Source organism: Sprattus sprattus, assembly GCF_963457725.1.
Source record: "Sprattus sprattus genome assembly, chromosome: 2".
NCBI classification, from domain to species: domain Eukaryota; kingdom Metazoa; phylum Chordata; class Actinopteri; order Clupeiformes; family Clupeidae; genus Sprattus; species Sprattus sprattus.
The window spans coordinates 53,356,738-53,372,492 of NC_137921.1; the positions used below are offsets into that span (position 1 = coordinate 53,356,738).

General features: G+C 41.0%; 2 pseudogenes across 2 annotated transcripts; one reads left to right on the forward strand and one right to left on the reverse strand.

Annotated features, from left to right (window-relative positions):
• Positions 1-879: 879 nt before the first annotated feature.
• LOC308361308 (cytochrome P450 2J2-like) lies at positions 880-6,168 on the forward strand (annotated as a pseudogene). The gene is made up of 9 exons (XR_013969101.1): positions 880-1,115; positions 1,562-1,724; positions 1,844-1,993; positions 2,591-2,748; positions 3,023-3,199; positions 3,617-3,755; positions 4,584-4,770; positions 5,025-5,166; positions 5,421-6,168. The product of XR_013969101.1 is annotated as a cytochrome P450 2J2-like (transcript).
• Positions 6,169-10,021: 3,853 nt separating this feature from the next.
• Positions 10,022-12,491, reverse strand: LOC308382760 (cytochrome P450 2J4-like; annotated as a pseudogene). Its single transcript has 7 exons — positions 12,485-12,491; positions 12,220-12,369; positions 11,552-11,646; positions 11,196-11,335; positions 10,882-11,068; positions 10,508-10,592; positions 10,022-10,197 (listed from the first exon to the last, which is right to left on the reverse strand). The product of its transcript is annotated as a cytochrome P450 2J4-like (transcript).
• Positions 12,492-15,755: the final 3,264 nt, after the last annotated feature.

Below are 15,755 nucleotides of genomic sequence, written 5' to 3' on the forward strand. Positions count from 1 at the left end.
CAAACTAAGGGCTAGGTCCACATAAGGGTTATCGCACTAGAGACTATTTAATCAAAGCATGATTTATTTGGCTTAAATTTAAAATGAAAAGGCTTAAACAATAGGGCTTTCAAGCACTTGCTGAGAACATCAGCAACATGGGTCTAAATTGTATAAATGAGCTAAACACAGCTAAACGTTTAAGGGTAGAGTCCGCATTTCAGAACACGGAAGGGATGTGTGTAAATTGAACAGCCTGTATGGGACATGTTTGTCCAGCTCAAAAAAATGCAAATTCCACATACCTGAGGTAAGTCACTGTTTCTATTGAGAACATCCACATTTTCTCTCACACCTGGAGGCTGCCAGGTCAGTCTATACGAGACATGTTTGTGAGCCACTGCTTCTCCTGAGAACATCCACATGGGACCAGCACTGGCATGTGACTCTACACTAAAAAGTGCTCTAAATTATATTACCAATATACTGTAATGAATAACAGTCAGAAATTCAGATCACACCTCCAAACTACATTTATTGTTGTGGATATCAGTTTGAATCAAACAGACATCAGCTAGAAAACATTTCCTATGACTCTTTTCATCTGAACATGTCCTTTGCTAATCAGACTCTGCCTGGTACTCATGGTGCAGAGACAAACATCTGATGCCTGTCTTCTCAGAGATTAATTTTGGACAAGGAGAACTTTTGGCACAACTCCAAGTTTTATTCAGGCAGTTTACTTTGAGTGAACTTCACTCCCATTACAGAGAGTTATCGAGCATAAATAGGCTGTCACATATTTCTATAAACAAAGGAAGTTCCACCCACCACAGCCCCTCACTCTTAGGAAGAATGTGGAATGGGTTACATAATGCACGGCACAGATTAAATAGCCACTCACAGCAGAGAAGCATTCACAGGAAGACTCTCCCTGTGCAACACACAGAGCCATGATTCTGCACATGGTGCTAGATTTGCTTGATTTAAAAGGATGGTTAGTTGTTATCTGTATTCTCTTGATTGTGGTGGATGTGATCAGGAACAAAAACCCTACAAATTACCCACCTGGACCCTGGCCTCTTCCGGTCTTTGGGAATGTCTTCACAGGAGTAGATTTCAGAACTATGGAAAAGGTAAGAAACGGAAAAAGAAAACAATATGCTGTTTCACATTCATGCATTTGCACTGAGCATTTGTAAAAAAAAAAAAAAAAAAAAAAAATCATAGTTTTAGATTGTGCACTTAAAATCAACTGGTGTCTGTGCACAATGTTGGCTCTGTAAATGGAAAACAAACAAAGTGGCTTGGCTCGAGCCATACACTTTTCCAGCCAATCGGCATGTTGCTTTTGGACCACAGAGGGTAGGAGTATAATTGAATTGGCTGAAATCTAAACCTTAGCTCAAATATTAGTTAAAACATCAACAACCGTTAGCTAGAATCGAGGACTGTACCTTTACTGAAAAACGAAATAGAAAACATGTGAATAAAAGAAAAGAAAGAAGTGTGTCCATTTACTTAGAATGATGTGTAAGGATATCTCTGACCTTCTGTTACACTGTCTGTTTCCTTTGTAAAGCTCGCTGAGGTGTATGGAGATGTCTTCAGCCTGAGGTGGGGCAATGAGAAGACAGTGTTTATATCAGGATACAAGATGGTGAAGGAGGCCCTTGTGACTCAGTTGGACAGTTTTGCAGACCGGCCTGTTGTTCCTCTGTTCCATAAGGTCTTTAAAGGAATTGGTGAGTAAGGAAACCAATATTGTGCTGCATGATTGAAATGTTGACATGCATGTTTCGTATGGCCATATGCTGTATCTTAAACATTTAGATTTTAACTGTATTAATCTGCATGAATTAAGGAATTGCCTTGAGTAACGGGTATATGTGGAAGATACAGAAGAAATTTGCCAACGCCCATCTAAGACACTTTGGGGAAGGCAGGAAAACTCTGGAGCTTCACATCCAGCAAGAGTGCCACTACCTGTGTGAAGCCTTCAAGGAGGAACGAGGTGAGAGTCACATACAAACAACAACAATCACAACAACACAAACAACACTGTGCTGTCAAAGACAGATCAATCCCATGCTTAGACATTAATACATACTCAGAGTAACCCGAGACCCGTATACCACTAAAGCAATGTCAGTAGAAATCAATGAGGCTGCACCCAGGTGAATGGATGGCTGGTAAAGCTGGTGATTATTAATGGGAGACTGTGGACCGAAGGTACAACTTCAAAGAGTGGTCAGGTCGGGTATGTAATTCCATTTGTCATTCTGACATGTACTATCTCTGTGTCATAGGTAAGGGGACAAAGTCAGTGAAAGCTCTCTTTGGCAGTCAACACTCATTAGTAGCAGTACCTTATTTTTATACACAGTGACTACATGTGTTGCATATGCAAGCCATCCCCTTGTTGTTGTTGAAGCATGTCCCCATGAAAAAAAATGGCCGGAGGGATTTATAAGCAAAGGTGCAAAATTGAAACTGCTGAACAAAACAAAAAAGTGGTAGTGCAGTCAATCTATTCTCATCAGCAGAATATTTCCAAGCATTCTTGATGATTATCTTTGTTCCTTTTTGTTGTTTTTATTTGGTCCTGAAGACCCATTTGATCCCCAGATGAAGCTGAACAGTGCAACAGCAAATGTTATCTTGTCCGTCGTTTTTGGGCGTCGGTTTGACTACAGTGATGAGCGGTTCCAATACTTTCTCCGGGCAGACACCGAGGCGGTTCTTTTGGCTGGGTCTGCGCAGGCACAGGTCGGTGCTGTTATAAGTTACAATCATGATGCTGGCTAAAGTTTTTGGACATTTAAGCTCAACAGCCAATCTATTTACACCCCTCCTGTCCTCCTGAATTAACAGCCTGTGTACAAAGCTTTTTTTTTAGCACACACACAATAATTATTATAAATTAATGAAATAAACATTTGATACACAGTATGACAAATAAAGGTTTGATACACAGCATGACATGAACAAACTTAATCTACATTCCCATGTTCATCGCTGTTGATGTGTGATTCTTCCCCAGCTGTACAACGCCTTCCCTGGGCTCTTCCACTACCTGCCAGGCCCCCACCAGGTAATTCACTCCAACTACGCCAAAGTCACGGACTTCCTGCGACAGGAGATCCAGAAACACGTTGAGGACAGGGATCCGTCAGACCCACATGATTATGTGGACGTCTATCTGGGTGAGATAGAGAAGGTGAGACCCACGTGATTATGTGACGTCTATCTGGGTGAGATGGAAAGGTCTTAAGGACCTAAGGCAGTTTGTTCTTGTTGGAAAAATGTCAGATTGGGCCCTGAATCCAGGACATGTATTGTTTTTTTCTGTTAAACATTTTTCTGTTTTTTACATTAGATTTTCTACATTAGATTTAGATTGAACACCATTAGGCAACATTAACATTCATGGACGTTTTAAATTAGACTGACATTGAAGGGAGATTCAGCCATATCTTATTCTGCCATCATACAGACAGACATTCAATTCAATTTTATTGATATAGCGTCAAAACAAATAAAACCGTCTCCAAATGCTTTACAGAGCCCAGACATACAGCCATACGCAGTTCCTGTATAAGTATGTTCTTCCTTCCCGTTTCTCTCTGCCTCTCAGAGTAAGGATGATGAGGCAGGATTTAACCTGGAGTGCCTGGTCGTCTGCGCCCTGGACATGGTGGAGGCAGGGACAGAGACAGTAGCCACTACGCTACGCTGGGGCCTGTACTTCATGATAAAGTACCCTGAGATACAGGGTATGTGATCAGTACGGTTTTGACCACTGTGATGCCTGGTCAAAATCATTCATTCCAATATCGTCACTGAGGGCCATGAAAATGCTCATCTACCATGTAATGTCCAGTTGCAACAACAGTGGTAACAAGAGAAAAACTTATGGTTAATGTTTATTGTAATGCATTAATAGCCTGACGATGTCATACTCATAATTCTAGTCAGAATATGAGTCTGATACTGCTCCATTGGGCTGTGATTATGGGGCATGTTTCAAACGAAATGCCTCTTCGCTCAATTGGATATACCTAGAACCAGTCAGAGCAACGTACTATGACCATCGTGGCCAGCTGATACATTCAACTTTTACCGTATCGCGTAGGAAGGACGGCAAAAACATCTTTTCGATCGACAAATACCTTGATAGCGTGTCTCTGTTCCTCTTTCAAAATGAATGCGCTGTCAGTGTCTTCTAAAACAGACTTGAATCCCCAAATTTTAGCTCTCCAGCGGCAGCCATGTTTGTTAAATACGAACTCAAACCAAGCGTTGGTGACGTAGTTGATAACGTTACGGTTGATCATCTCTCCATCATCGTATAAAGCCCACCCTGACAATTTGATTGGTCCGGCAGAATCCTGCCTTCTGATAATTTCTCCCCAACGGAGCAGTGCCAGACCGAACTTCCAGACCTCAAATGTTGTGGGCGGGGCTAAGTTCGGTCTGGTATCCAGGCTAATGCATTAATACTGACCACAGTGCCTACATAGAGTAATCAGACGTTTCCTAGACTATAAACATCAGCTTTATGAGGCTATATCTAAGTGATAAGGTCTGCTTCTCTTCTGCAGAAAAGGTCCAGGCTGAGATAGACAGTGTGATTGGTCAGTCACGGCTCCCTGATATGACAGACAGACCAAAGCTGCCATATACCGAAGCAGTCATCCATGAAACTCAGAGATTTGGCAATGTTCTACCACTAGGATTTCCGAAATAGCATCCAAAGATACCACATTGGGTGGATACTTTATACCCAAGGTAAATAAACTTTGAACTTTGGACAAACAATCATTTGACCAGCCAGTATCAGAGCAATACCTTGTTACCAATAAAGCGTAAGCTATTGATCATTGATAACACCAGTGAGTATCCTGCATTGAAACATAAGAGGTTTGACTTTTGAGATGATTGTATGAACAGTGTTAAAACAACTCCAAGCCCTTTGTGAATACAGCATGAATTATTTGCAACAAACTAGTAATAAACAGCACATTGTTATGTGTTCTGTTTAGGGGACAATGGTGACAGCAAACCTGTCGTCTGTGCTGAATGATAAAAATGAGTGGGCAACACCTCACCTCTTCAACCCTGACCACTTCCTGAATGCTGAGGGCCACTTCCGCCGAAGAGATGCTTTTCTTCCATTTTCAGCAGGTGACCAAATATTGTTTATCAAGCCATGAATCTTTTTCTTAATCTATCAACACACATTCGCATCAGTTACACATTTGAGCACACAAAGTCATTATCAAACATGCTGTTGCAGTGGTAGTTAATGATTAATCGCTCACCAGACAGAATATTGCTGTTGTTGTTGTTGTTGATTCTTGATTTTTGCTTGGGGATCTATGTGCATGTAGGCCTGGTATTTATCTTCATGTTGTAACATGAATTATTAATGTCCCCAGGGAAAAGAGTTTGTCTAGGAGAACAGCTGACTCGCATGGAGCTCTTCCTGCTGTTCACCTCACTGATGCAGAGGTTCTCCTTCTCCTCACTCCCTGGTGTGGAGCTAGGTCTGGAGGGAGTGATGGGCTTCGCCTACTCACCTCCTCCCCACAAGATCTGTGTCAAGCCACGCTGACGGTGCCCAAGTGCATGATGTGTTGGCCAAGCCCCCGCCACTTCAGAAACACACAAACAAACAAACATACAAACAAACAAACAAACAAAAATAGTCACAAAATAAAACTGATCTGGTATCATATGTAAATGTTCAAATAACTGCTGAACAATGTAAAGATAGCATGTTTCCCTTGATCTGCACTTTAGATTTCTGCATGTACAGTATATGTCAATAATTGTGAAAAACCCAGTTATCGTTGTTCCTATAAAATGTATAAGCCTGCTTAATGTTGTCTTTTGGAGGAGTTGCAAATCATGATTAAAGATCAGAATTACTAATGATTGACAATAAACCATTAAATCTCATAACTATTTCTATTTTTGCCTCTTAATTAGACTTAGGTTAGAATGTAGGGGTCTCTGGATAAGAATCCTGCCATTTGGAATGCTGTGTCCTACATAGGTGTGATACCATAGGTGTCTTCCTCACCTCTCCCACCCAGAATACTTCTTGATTTCCCAGGACCACACCCACTTCACAGATGACTCAGCTTAGAACAATGCATTAACTAGCCCTTAAAAAATAGCCAATGTATAGCCAATGGTGTACAGAAAGACACACAGTAAGTGCTGAAAGGTTTGATGGTTGTATCTGAGCTATACAGTTGACAGTGATAAGTCTACTGAATAAAATTACTGCAACACTAACCTCTAATGTGTTTAAGTCTTGATTACAAATATGATTTCACTCTTAGGCCTGCGCAACGACAGGTGTGGCGGGTATACATTTCGCTTTAGGGGTTCTGAAGGGGGTGAGCTACAATACAAAACATTTTCAAAAGTGTGTAGTGTAGGTATAGAACTGTCAAACAGTGATATCGACCAAAACAAAAGTTTAATGTGAGATTGTGAGGATTCACAGAAACTGTTTGCCCTTTACTATTTTATACTCTGATGAAAATACATTGTTGCCTCCTTTCGGAGTGGGGTTCAAGTGAGTGCATAAAAGGAATGTGTGCACTTCTATTCACCCTCAGATATTCCAGGAAAACTGGCCTGAACTCAGCTTACATAACAGGCAGTCCAGCTGCCCTACCCCCTCTAGACACACACACACACACACACACACACACACACACACACACACACACACACACACACACACACACACACACACACACACACACACACACACACACACACATACACACACACACGTCAACAGAGCAACTACTCTCTTCCGGCTCTGTCTCAGGGGAGGCAACCCAAGGGTGTGCTTAAGCACACAGAGACAAAAACAGCAGTCTGCAGTGCTTTAGTGTTGACCATGACTTTGCATTTCCACCATGTTTTCCCAAGCTATCTAACAAAGCTCGCTGGGCTGTCTGTGAAACCTTTGGACAGTCTATTAGAGTCGTTAGTAATCTCTCAGTGGCTGGCAGGTGTGCCTGATTATGGCCTCTTGCTATTATAGTTCATTACATGATAATCTAGCCAACCAAGCCTTACCTGTGCCTCTCCCTGAAAATAATCCTCAAGTCAATAAATGGACATAAAAGCCCATGTATTTCCCTATGGGATAAGACAAAGTAAACTGACCATTATAAAAAGGGTAGGCCACTTAAAAAAAATAGTAAACGTTAATTACAAATGTAAATGTTTTTACTATATCTCTGCCAAATATGTGCAAAAGTTATGCAACAACTGATTAACAATTGATAATATTGTCTCAAGCTGCCCTCAACTTACCTTTGTAGATCATTTTGCTGAGGTCACCCAAGCTGAGCTCTCCAGCATTGTTTTAAAAATGAACTCCTTCACTAGCTCTTTGGATCCATCCCCAAATCTCATTGAAAGCATGCCTCACAGCCATTGTCCCCACTGCAACCCACATGATAAACACGTCCCTTCTACTGGTAAAGTAGCCCCCTCCCTCAAACTGGCAGCCATCAAACCTGTGCTCAAAAAGCACTATCTGGACCGTGAGGACCTCTCGAACTACCGTCCTATCTCAAACCTCCCCTTCCTAGCTAAGGTCCTGGAAAAGGTCGTCTCCCTCCAACTCCATAACCATCTCCACTCCCACCAGCTTTATGAATCCTTCCAGTCTGGTTTCAGACCTTCCCATAGCACCGAAACTGCTCTGGTGAGGGTGGAAAATGACCTCCTAATGTCATTAGACTCTGGCTCACCCAGCCTACTAGTCCTGCTGGATCTGAGCGCCGCTTTTGATACAGTGGACCATAATATCCTGTTTCGGCGCCTCCAGGAGGTGGGAATTACAGGCACTGCCCTGGACTTCTTTTATTCCTATCTCACAGGACGGAAGGAATATGTTGCCCTTAGCAATATCCAGCACCTCCAGCATTAGGTGTGTTACCTCCGGTGTCCCCCAGGGGTCAGTCCTGGGCCCCCTGCTTTTTTTAATTTACATGCTACCCCTGGGAAACATACTTCGAGGTCATAACATCCCATTTCACTCCTATGCAGATGACACACAAATCTACATCCGAACTTCACCCGACAAACACCTGGCACTATCACAGACTACCAAATGCCTGGATGACATCCAGCACTTGATGAGCAACAACTCACTACAGCTAAATGGTGGCAAGTCTGAAGCAATTGGCACGCCCCATCAAACAAAAAAGGCCGGTATCACCCAAATCACGAACACTCGTCACAAACCTTGGTGTCAAGCTGGACTCTTCATTGTCCTTTGATGCACACATCAAATCCATCAGAAAAACACAAGCCAGCTTTTATTCCCTAAGTCGACCATGATCAGGACACAACAGATCCTACCTCACAGAACATTTAAGAATGTATAAATATATATATATTTTGAAACACACACTTCTGGGGGTTTGTGTGCTTACAGGAACCAAATTTTAAAAGAGAACTCAAATTGGCGTTTTGAGAAGGAAATGACCACACATGACAAACATGTTACAGCAACTGTCACAGACATTGGCCAGTCAGGTCAACATATAACAAACATACAACCAATAGAGGCCCGTAGATAGGCAGATAGCCATGGGTTTTGGCAAGTCACAAATAACTACCCAGACAGTCAAAGCCCATAGTCAGAAATCGTGACAATAAAAAAATGTTTTTCCTTTAAAACAATAAACAGAAATGGCATTCTAGTGCTGATATGTTAGTGAACTGCAGAGGGCAGAAGTCAACACCTTTGGTGAGTCATGTCTCATGTCTGCAGTGTAAGGCAAACTGGATTTTTTTATCACTGGGGACTAGGCTTGATGCTCTCATAGAGCAGGATGGCTGAGTCTCTGTGTGTGTGTGTGTGTGTGTGTGTGTGTGTGTGTGTGTGTGTGTGTTTGTTTGTGTGTGTGTGTGTGTGTGTGTGTGTGTGTGTGTGTGTGTGTGTGTGTGTGTGTGTGTGTGTGTGTGTGTGTGTGTGTGTGTGTGTGTGTGTGTGTGTGTGTGTGTGTGTGTTTGTGTGTGTGTGTGTGTTTGTTTGTGTGTGTGTGTGTGTGTGTGTGTGTGTGTGTGTGTGTGTGTGTGTGTGTGTGTGTGTGTGTGTGTGTGTGTGTGTGTGTGTGTGTTAGTGTGTGTGTGTGTGTGTGTGTGTGTGCATTAACAGTAGTACTCAAAATTCTTCAGATAAATCCATGTCTATTTACTTCCTACTTTAAAATGTTCTCAAATCCAAGCTCAAGTTTAAAATAATTCACAGCTTATTTCTAAGAGACCCTAAGAGACCCTACTCATCCCTGAAAGAGCCCAAATAAGCCAAGTTTTTAAATAAATAAAAGCGATTCTGTGTTACCTCAGTGTAGTGGTCACAAGATTAAACGTCACTTAAAAACATTTCCATGTGCAATTTCGATGACACGTCAGCTACTTAAAATCAGAGTAGTGATGTATTTTGAATTACCCTGTTTGTAATACACCAAACAGAAAACAATGTAAACAACTACACTTATTGATTATGTAATACTGGCCTCATACCTTTAACTTAGGACAACTACCCTCACCACTTACACCCAGATTGGTTATACCGGATCATCTCTGTATTAAAACATGATTTTATAGACCTTTTAATTGCAATAATTGAAATAGGAAGGAAATCAAAGGAAAAGTTTAAAAACTGTGAAAACTCAACACTATCCTCTATAATGCTTTAAATACTGTACAATATTTCACTAGATCCAAATATTACAATTCAAGTAAATTTTATTTACATAGCCCCAAAAACAATACAATTGTCTCAAGGCTATTAGCAGAGCCCAGGGCCTGAACCCCCTTAGAGCAAGCACAATGGAACCCAGGATTTGAACATTAATTCACTACCAGCATTGGCATTATTAATAACATTATGTAGAATATTATGTACAATTCAACATACTGGAATCATAAAAATATGTGTGTGTATCGGGAAGCAGCAGAGCAGTTTAAAGAAAGTGCTCAGCTAAGCGTCTCAGCGAGGAACAGCACAGAGTTGATAGGGTTGGGGGCTGTGAGTGGCTCCGAGTCTGTACTCCAAACTGGGTTCTACTCCCTGTGGTGCTGAGAAGGAGAACCGCTGGAGCAGTGAGGTGAAGAACAGGAACAGCTCCATTCTGGCCAGTTGCTCTCCCAGGCACACTCTCTTCCCTGAGAAAAAGCACACAGAACACCACAGAGCTCATGTGTTTAATTAATACAATGACAGGTAACAGAAACACTATGTGCAGTGTAAGAGGTGTGCATTGTACGTAATAGCATAGTGTATGCAGGTAACAAGTCCTACAGTGCCTCATATTGTGAAAACCTTAACATCTGATTTAATTAGTACATTTCAACATTTCAAAATAATACCACAAACTCTGGGCAAATTTGTTATTGTTACCTGCTTATTAGAGTGACCAATCTGGCCAAGACCTGTCAAGACTCAACGCTAACATGTTAAATGATAAACAAGTACCAATAGAGAAAGGCAGGAAGGCCTCCCTTCTACTGAACTTTCCCTCTGCATCCAGGAAGTGACCTGGGTTGAAGATGTGAGGAGTCTGAGATCAGGTTGCCTACCACTATTGTGTCCTGAGGAACCAGCACACATGTTCATGGCAAACAAATATAAATGATTCATGTTTTATGTATACCCTTTGTATAACTTGAATTTTTACTCTCCAATGTTTTTTCTCTTATAACCTGAACTGCTTTTACTTAAATGTATATGAATATCGGACCCCAGGGAGACTAGCGACCACTTTGTGGAAGATAATGGTGATCCAAATAAACAATAAACAATCATTCAGGATGCAGATGTTAATATGCAGGAGAAAGTACCAAGCTCACCTTGGAAATGATGTAGTCGCCAATTTGGGTGTCTTTGGTGGCACTTCTGCTCACATTCAAGGGCAGAATGTTTCTGATTATCTGGGTCTCATGGATAACAGCATCAGTGTAAGGCATGTTCTCCCTGTCAGTTAAGGAGGGCGGTCGTGAGGATCCAACCACGCTGTCAATCTCCTCTTGCACTTTCCTAAACCTGAAGCAACAGAAAATGTTGTATTAAATTGTATGGTAGAATACCTTTAATATGGTGAAGGATTATGTATCCTCTTTTATTAGTGGTTAGATCTTGATTGACACTGTGTAAACGCTCACACTGTATCTCAGGATATTTAATCATCTAGAGCAGCCCCCAGTACAGGGTAGTAGATGTGGTCTCAGTTCCTGCTACAAACAGGTCCAGAGCGCAGATGGACAGGTTGTCCACATTAAAGCCTGATGCTTCATCATCCTTCCACTAGAGGGGGCAGTGGTTAGTACTTTGAGACTGGAGGCATGAGAAACATAAGAACAAACAATGACATAGGGCAGACCACACAGATTGAATGAAACAGAAAGTGTGATCAGACAGAAAAAATAGGAAGGTCTGTCTGAAATATAAACTGAGAGAGAGAGTTGAGGGAGAGTTTGAAACCATTTTAAATACTACATGTATTTGTTTATAATAAAGCACCTTTTCCATTTCTCCAAGGAAACAATCAATATAATCTGTAGGAGCTGAGGGATCATAGTCTGCCCGATGGTCCTCAATTCTCTTTTTTACAAAGCCTATCACTTTATTCCAAAAAACTAGTATTTCCTGTGTGGGCCAGGCACTCGTTGCAGTAACCATGGGAATATACTGTAAGCTGAAAAGACAAAGCAAAAATCAATTTCATTATGATGGAATGTTGACTTAAAATGTCACAGATATCAATCATTATTTATAACATAAATATGGAAAAAAGCTAAGAGAAGTGTGCAGGGAGGATCACCTGAGTTCATACTCCTTCCTCCAGAAATATGACCTCATTGATGTTTTTCAGGAGAGCCTGGTTTAGCTCACCAGATAAGAGACAGGTCAGAGACTGCTACTATATGCGCACCCTCCTCTGGTGCATACTTGTTTTGCATGAAATGTCTCTGAGGTCTTTGATATGACGGCTTATTCTTGTTGCAGCATCCACCACTTGTGTTCATTGCTAATCTATTTCTCAAGCTCTATCCTCTCAACAACAGGTTAAACCCAATACCAAGTCAATTTTAATTCTTATTCTATGCATTGTTAATGCTTTCCATGACACAAACGATAATCTGTTCCAGTATCAGAGTTTGTGTAACAGATACATTGTTCTCACTTACCTTGCTCGTTAACAAGGGCTTCATTTAAAAATCTACTTTCTTGAAGGATGAAAGGCTCAAGGCTTCTTTTGCCCAATGCGAAATTCCTCAGGGTGTGAAGGGCAAACCTTCTCTGCTGCTTCCAAAGATATCCATTAGATGTCACCACCCCTAAGCACAGAGACCAGACAGACACACTTCAAACAGGATAAAACTGTACTTTACAATGCTAATGAATAGGCTACGGTACATGCAGTAGTATTCCACAATTGTCTAAATGATATACTCGTCATCTGTTTTTTCTTTGGTGGAAACATCACCTTTGTCTTCTCCTATAATATCAGCAAAGAGTGGTCTCTCACTAGTTTGTGTCCATTGAGGACAACCATCTGTGGTCCAAACAATCGAATACTGAAAATATGCCCATATTTTTCAGCAAACTGAAAGGAAGAAAACATATTTGTTTGTAACCTTTCCAAATGTAACTATGAAAACACTATAGAATAAACCAAAATGTAATACAACATTGCATTATAACAGTCGAGCCTCATCACATCTTATATCAAAGTCACTTCATGCATTTACACTACTAAGACAAGTTCATATTTTATTGCAGATAAAGTAATTACAACGAGGGCCAAGGAGAGTAATACAGGACAGGCTTGTTTTAGAGTTGAGCAAATTATGCATAGGCTGCTGTGTCCTTTCCAGTGCCCGTAATTCTTTAATACAACACAACTAAAATGAGAGTATTGACTCTGGAACCATTCTAAAAACTAATACCAAAAAATACACAGGTTTGTTTGTAGCAGAGTTAAATGCTGCTTAAATTAAAGGCCCACTCAACCTTTTGTTGTTACTACTCATGTTTTGTTTAACCAGGCTGCAGTTACCACAGTGAACTCTAGAAAAACCCTTAGCCTATTTATTTTTTAAAAAACCTACTCTTGATATTGATACAGATTATGTGTGTTATGTAATTATGGATACATTTCCACACACTCTATACAAGGACATAATCTAGTCCTATCTTTGTTTAAAGGTCTAGTGGCTCATAAAATCACTTCATAGGTATCGTCTATAAGCCTTCATGGCTATAATATACATGTTAATCAGTTGTCAATAATATGCTGCGTTTCTAAGGTTATTAGGTAACACTTTGTTTGATTAGTCCATCGACAGAGATGTTACAGGTGGTTTATTGAAATTCAAGTTCAGTCTTTGTAATTGTTTACTGAACATCACCTTCACCAAATCCAACCCACAACCCTAACCGGTACCATGAATTGTATGTAACAGAGTTTCAACAGATAGTTTGATTATAATCTGAGCATCTGTAGATAGTCACAAGGGACTTTCCAAATAAGAGTGTGGTCGGTTTCTACACAACGTTACTATACCTGTTTATAGTTTGCATTTTTTTGTTAGAATTAACAGAAAACGATCTTTATGCAACTGTTTTACCTTAACACGTGGCCTATTTTGCATTTATCCCGGGCTTGGTTTCAAAATAATATGCAGATGTGCTGCCCCTGCATGACCTACCTTTAAGCACTTCAGTTTAAATCAATGCGATACAGGTCGCCTCTGAAAGGCAATGACCACGGTCCAGAGGGAAAATTCTTTGGTAGTTTGGTTTGGACGTAGTCATATATCAGAAGAAAAATGGAAATAAACACCAAAATGCTCTCGATGTCAAACAAGGATATTTTTCTATGACTAGATGAACATGGATTAACTCATCAGTATAAAAGGCCTCATTTAAACCAGTGAACATGCTGAACAGCTTGAAAACATGTATGCGGCCGTAAAAGTGATCTCCAGTAACATTCCAGGGGCCCCACCAGGCGCCACAACTAAAAAAAAAACCACACACCAGGGGGTAACACCCACATTAAGGAGTTATATAATATAAGATAGAAAATTCTGATTGGCGAACAGCCAATCACAAGACAATGGGAGAAACTAGGTTCCTTTAAAAAGTCTGACCAGACATTCATACAATGAGTTCGAGCTAATCCATGGACCATCTCCTTTTTGTGGCTTAATGACTACAATAAACCTCAGATCAATACATGTGGCCTTTTGACCATTGATTGTGGAATTGCGAGAGAGTGGCTTTCGTCGCGACAATATATAGGAGAGCAATCATTTCGCTAACCTCACAACACCAGGTAAACCTTGTCCTCTGAGGGCCTGATTTACTAACAGGATTGCGCCCATTTCTGGCGTAAAATAGCGGTCGTAAACATAAAACGGTATTTACTAATGGGGCGCAGCGCATATTAACGCCTGTGGGTGTGAACAGGGAAAGGCACGGAAACGTGGGTGGAAACCTGGGTGGAACGTGGGCATGGAGCGCAATTTAATGGGAGGAGAGAAGGTAAGTGCGCCTTAGATGTATTGCGTGGTATTTACTAAAACTGCCTGTCGAGCGCACGTCTCAATTTGCGGGATAATTCTCTGCCTCCTAAACGCACGTCTTAACCAGGATGCGCATTTTCCATTGAGTCTGAAAGCGTTGATATTGCACCAGTTATAAGAGCAAGGCGAAGATATATACAGAGACAGCGCACAGAAATATTTTTTTCAACTCGTATAATACTTTTTCATTTTAAGCGATCCACAAATCGGTACAGGTTAACCAGCCACGCAATACTTCTGAACCAGATCAGAGACATCGAAGCCTCCAACCGGAGATCACATTCCATTCCATCAGTTGTTAAACTCAGGACAACATTACAAATTTTGGCATCGGATCATTTCAAACAGTTAAAGCATCAGCAGTTGTCATATCTCAGCCTTCACTCAGCCAAATATTCACCCAGGTACTCGACGCATTGCTACGGTGCGCTGGTCAATACATTTCCCCACTGCCATAGCTGAAATTAGAGACATCAAACAGGCCTTTTTTTGAAATCGCAAACTTTCCGAACGTAATTGGAACCATTGCTTGCACCCACATGCAAACAGTCCCACCTTCAATCCACGAACACGTTTACCGAAACAGAAAGCACACATATTCAATGAATGTCCAGGTCATATGTGATGCCAACATGACCATGACTTACGTGGTAGTGGTCTGTCCATGACAGTTTTATCTTCCGGAATAGTGCCATCTATTCATGTGAGCAACGGTGATTTTGGAGAGGCCTGACTTGGTAAATGTATTTGTTTCAGTGGGGATATATTGTAGTGAACCCATGTCCCAGAACGTATTAATCTCACCATGTACACACCTATATTGTTATAATAGACAGTTTATGCATGAATGCCACCAATAGCATATTATTTATAATCGTGTTCTTTTAAACATCTCGCTGTAGGTGATGGCGGGCAAAACAACAATATAACCCATTGAATCAGGTTCATCATGATTGAGCAAACGTGAACCAATATATCTATCTCCTCTCCACTGAACCTTAGTTTTTTCTTCCTCGAATCTCCATGGTGGGCAGTAACTTGCAGGCAATTTCTCCCGTCTTTTAACGGTGCGCTAAATAATGATTGCCCAGGATCTGGCTTGATAAATATCACGGGAAATGCGGGGACACACC